The sequence below is a fragment of the Cyanistes caeruleus genome, chromosome 3, assembly GCF_971803275.1.
Source record: "Cyanistes caeruleus chromosome 3, bCyaCae1.hap1.1, whole genome shotgun sequence".
NCBI classification, from domain to species: Eukaryota; Metazoa; Chordata; class Aves; order Passeriformes; family Paridae; genus Cyanistes; species Cyanistes caeruleus.
In genome coordinates this window covers 57,741,684-57,746,920 of record NC_141703.1, presented here as the reverse complement: position 1 = coordinate 57,746,920, position 5,237 = coordinate 57,741,684, and the positions used below count along the sequence as shown (strand labels likewise).

Here is a 5,237-nt window from a genome sequence, read left to right as displayed (position 1 = left end):
AAAGTTCACCAAAGGGAGATACAGGGTCACAAAACACTGGAACAAATCGGATCACAGTGGTGTTGGTTGCAGACTGATGACTCCCCAATGTCCTCTGTAAGAATGAACAATATTAAGGAAATAAATTTGCTTGCCTTTATTATCTAGCATGACTAATATGAATCAGTTTACTGCGCAACAGTTTTAATCAAGCTTGTATAAAATATCTCCAAAGACAGAAGCATGAATACAGCAGACAGAGAGCATTCCTATATATTCCTAATCTATGTTCAAGATCAGGTTATTCTTAACAAATATGTTTCCTTGGTTCCCTTTCTCACTCATTTAAAGATGTCTCTGTGGATGTGTCCTTGTGCTACAAATTAAAATTCAGTTGCTTATGTGGCAACCAGCTGAAAAGTAAGACAAACATTTAAATGGAAAGTATGAATTTGAAGCCACAAGTGCCCTCAAGGTTTTGTGCTTGTACATATTGTGTTGACAGCAATAAGAAAGCCATTCCATGTCTACCCTACCTTCCCTGACAAAAAGATATACTCTTTAAAAAAAACCCAACTTTTTCAAGTGGTGATGATAAATTCTCACTGCCTTGTCTGTATTTCTTTCTGACAGACTATGCCTCTTCTCCAGTAACAGTGGAATACTTTGGCCACTTCCAAAATGTGAACAGATTTCACAGTGGGAAAGCATGATGAACAAGTTTACTGACAATATGCACAGAGTTGTGCCTACATTGAAGTAAGGTTTGCAATTTGAGTTCAACCATATTATTAGAATCCTACAGGGAAGAGACAGGAAATTAAAAGGAACCTAGCCTACGGCAACAAAGCTATGTATTTGTTTTTTCCCACTCCAATGGCAAATAGTTGCACTTGGCTTTAGGGAGGCGCTTTATATTCACATTTAATAGTCCTTTAATAGATACTGTATTTGGTCTCTCTTCCTCCACTGGAAAGCTCCTATCCTTTCAAGCTAACTGATATGCACTCATTGCACTGTTTATTTCAAGTTCCATTTCACTGCTCTTACCATAATGGCTATTTAGGATTGTTATTGTGATTCATATTGCATTATGAGCATTATATGCCATTAACATTGTGGCAGTATCCCTTCTCCACAAATAGATTTGAAATAAGCCATACGCCTATCTGATAATGAGTAAAATTTCACCATCATGTATACATTGCATTCTGGGTTGGATACTTCTGAATTGGATAAGAAGACCTTCAACTATTTTTTCATTTTATTTTAGTTATATTTCATATATTTGGTTTTTTCTTTCCTCTCAGTCTCTCAGTCCTGGTCAAGAAAGACAGTATAAATCCAGCTTCAGCAAAAGTACAGGTATCAGCTACCCCTGATATCAGCTACCCATAATTTAATTTTTTCAAATTTCATCATAAAGTTTTGCTCTCCTGAGCTTCTTTTTATTTTCTAGTTATCTTCAGAGAGAGAGTATAAAGGTAACTTATAAAAGGAGCAAATTAAGTTCCTGTGGTTTAGCACAAATAATTGGTTAACAAATGCTGAAGAACTCATTAGATAGTAGACCATTTTGTACAAGTATTTGATATTAAGGTAAAAATTTGAATGGTAATTTTAATGAAAAATACAAAGAAAATTAGCAACTGCACACATTTATTTAATGTTGAAGATAGAGCAACTAATGAAGATTTATTTGCCCTAATGTCAATATCCCTCGAGAATTACAACTAAGTACATAATAGGTAATCTTCTCTAAGCATTTCCTACACATATTTCTTCATAACTCCAGTCCCCAAGATTATTTTTAGTCCCTCAGAAAAATAAAATGAGACCAGTAACAAAGGTAATAACAAATTGCAATGTGTCACAGCAAGAGAGCAGGAGAGATCCAGGGTATGTCATTCAATAGCAGGGGATTTGTTATATGAAAATGCCTGGATAGTTGTGGGAAATAGGTCAAAACCCACAGAATAGGGAAAGCTAAAATGCTTTCAACTGCTTTTATAGATTTCCCTTGGGGAAAACTCCTGACTCTCAGACATTAGATTAAATAAACCTTGAACATGCAAATTTATTAGACCAATAATTAAGAGTTTTGGGAACTTATATTCTGTGAGAAACTAGTCTAAAGAATAAGAAATTTGGCAGCTTAATGAGGAAACTATATTAAAAGCATAATCACAGGCCACAAATACTGAAAGAATAGGAAGTTTAGAAAAAAACCCACAGCTTGGGTAAAGTATTGACTGTTTAAGGATTTTAATTGCATGAAGGGAATATATGGAACACAGAAAAAGAGGTCAAATTGTTAAGGACAAAATATGTGGAAAAAATTTGTAAAAGACCAAGATGTAAAATAAGACACAACTGGCAAGAGTTATAAAGAACAACAGGAAGATATTCAGTAAGCAGGTTAGTATCAAGATGAAGATAAAAGGAAATTCTGAGCAGAACGAAGAACTGATTATGATACCAAGAATGCTGAAGTGTTTAATGTTCTTTTTAGCTTCAGATATTGCTAAAAAGATTGTCTGAGATCAGGGAGCTGACACATAATCAACAAGAAGGGGGTAAAGATTCAGTCTGGAGAAAGGAAAAGTACATTAAAGAGCTCTAATATAAGTTAGAAGTTTTATGTTGGATAGTCCAATTGAATTTTACTCAGAAAACTTTAAAGACTTGCTGAAACCATACAGAATTCATGAAAGGTTATGAAGTTTTGGAGAGCTGGGAAAAAAAAGAAAATCACGGTTCTCATCTTCAAAAAGGTGAAAAACTAGGAATAGAGAATTATGTGTGAGTTAGCTTTAGTTCCTTTTGAAAAAAGCTGGAACAAATATTCAAACAATTTATAAGCATCTAGAGATAGCATAAGAGTAGGCTAACTGCAAGCACAGATTTCTTGGGAACAAAGCTTGTCAGAATAATCTAATTTCCTTTTTGTGATAGGATAACAGCCTTACAGATAAAGGAGAAGAAACATATATGTTGGATATTTTGAATTTACAAAATCTTTTGAAGCTGCTTTATTGTGACACTTATAAGCAAAAGATAAGATTAAGATGATTAGTATTAAAGATGTGCAAAATTATCAGATGTGCCCAAAAAGTCTTAAAAAGTGATTTTCTATCAAATCAGAAGTTAGTATTTAGGCAGGTTCTGCAGAAGTTTTCTCATGTCTTGTATAGTTCTGGCTTTTCATGAATGATTTAAATACAGAAATACAGGAGAAACTTTTCACAAATGCTCAACTGGGAAGTGGAAGACAAATGGATAAACTGATATTTACCACAGAAAATTTAGAAGTTTAGGACAAGGTACAATGGGCACCAATGGAAGCACTTGAAATTCCATCTGAATATGAGGGAAAATTTGTTTACTGCAGAGGTGACAGAGCACTGAACCAGGCTGCCCAGAAAGGCTGTGGATTCTCCTTCCCTGGAGATACTGAAAACCCACCTGGATGCAATCCTGTGCAACTTGTAGGTCGCATACTGGGAATGTCATGATGTTCTACTGTCCTGAGTAACAGAAAAAGAAATTCTGTGCATAAGGTATGTAAGTTAAACTTTCTGCACTGCTTGGCTCTAATAAGACTGCAGCTAGAGTTCTGGTCCAGTTCTGCCCCTTGAGTGAAGGTGAAGGTAAATCAGAGAGCCTTAAATCCAACACAGTGTAATGAGAAATGGGCTTTAAAAGTATAAATAGTTGCTGTGTATTGTTTTGTTCAGTCAGAGAGCAACAAACAGAAAAACAGATTATGCCTTTTTGAGGTGGCATAATCATGAACCACAGATTTATTTGCTTTTATTGAAGAATCACATTCCCACTGCCAGCAAAAATATACCAGTAGATAATTAGACTACCTTTTTCTATACACAGATCTTAGTTTGAAATTAAATAGGGCAAAATATTATTACTAAATTCTCATAAATATTGTGTTCAGAAAATGCTATTCCATAAATTTTATGCTCATATCTGATTTTGTTCTTCATGGGTATTTTGTCAGAAAATAGAATGTAAAAATGTACAAGTCTGACAAGTCTTAGGAAGCGACAGTTTCCTTTCTCAAAGAGTTCCTATTAAAGAACAATGAATGAACCAGGGAATATTATTTGGAAAAAATGAACAAAACTCGTCTAGAGTTTCTAGATAAATATCTATTGATGATGTAGACAAATACCTTCAGATCTAATCTTGACAATAGAGCAGAAGCAGAGAACTGTGATTTTTATAAAATTTTATAAATTTTATATAATTTTTATAATTTTAGAAATTTTATAGGAGTGCTTCTATTGCAAGCTTGTTCTATTTGTGCAAGTCTCTCTTTTCTTGCAGTCTGACAGCCTGCCCCCATTGTCACACAGGCAGGATGTCACCCACATCATCTGAGATGACACGTAGTCCGTGTTTCTGCCATGTGAAGTGTGATTCTCTCAGCTCACACTCATGTTGCTGGAGCCAAGGAGTGACACAACTCTCATCTGCATTCAAAATTCATTTGCACGATTGACTTGACATTGAGTTCTTGATAGTCCACCAGAGCCATGGCAACGTTGCTGACCCTGTGTTCACTCTCAGGGATCAGGTGAATCACCATTTGGCTTCATTGCTGCTCATCTTTCCTAGTGCCTCAATAAAGTTCTGGTTATAACCTGTTGTCAGACTCCATTACTGTTCAGACCAGAGACACAGTTGTTCTCTGAAGAAGCTGGTAGTTTGTTTCACGTTGATTAGCAAGACTGCTGTTGAGAAAAGATTAGGGAGCCCCATCACTAGAATAAAATATGCTGCTTATTAGGATTGAATAAGAATACTTATCAAAAAAATGTGAGATTATGTTCATGCTTTAATATTAATATCTGGCATTATAATTAATTCTATTTGCCCTGTATATTATTATCTGTCTGTACATGTAAAAAGAACTCAAGTTCAAAGAGAGGTCTATCCTTCATCACAAAGCATAAATAACGCCCACTAAAATCCCTGTGTTTTCAGCAGGAAAATAGCACAAATAAAGCTTTTTTGAAAAAATATACAATTGTGACATTAAGTATCAAATCTGGTGTTAATACGTTTAATATCAGCAGCACCAGCATTTTAATGAGCAAAATATGGTAGTTTCTGGTGCCTTATTCCACAAGCATTTTTGAGAATGTTGTTGTACATGTTACAATCACTCAACATGCCCTGGGATTTGTTTATAATATGAGACAATAAATATATATGTATTTTGACAAATGAGATTTATG

At 34.7% G+C, this 5,237-nt stretch overlaps 1 long non-coding RNA gene across 2 annotated transcripts; it reads left to right on the top strand.

Moving 5' to 3' along the window:
• Positions 1–1,109: 1,109 nt before the first annotated feature.
• Positions 1,110–4,621, top strand: LOC111926357 (uncharacterized). 2 transcript variants are annotated; one of them, XR_002862869.2, is made up of 4 exons: positions 1,110–1,158; positions 1,290–1,344; positions 3,371–3,539; positions 4,353–4,621. It is a non-coding gene; the product is annotated as an uncharacterized LOC111926357 (long non-coding RNA). The 2 variants fall into 2 exon arrangements; XR_002862868.2 differs by having other exon boundaries at positions 1,110–1,176.
• The last annotated feature ends 616 nt before the right edge of the window (positions 4,622–5,237 follow it).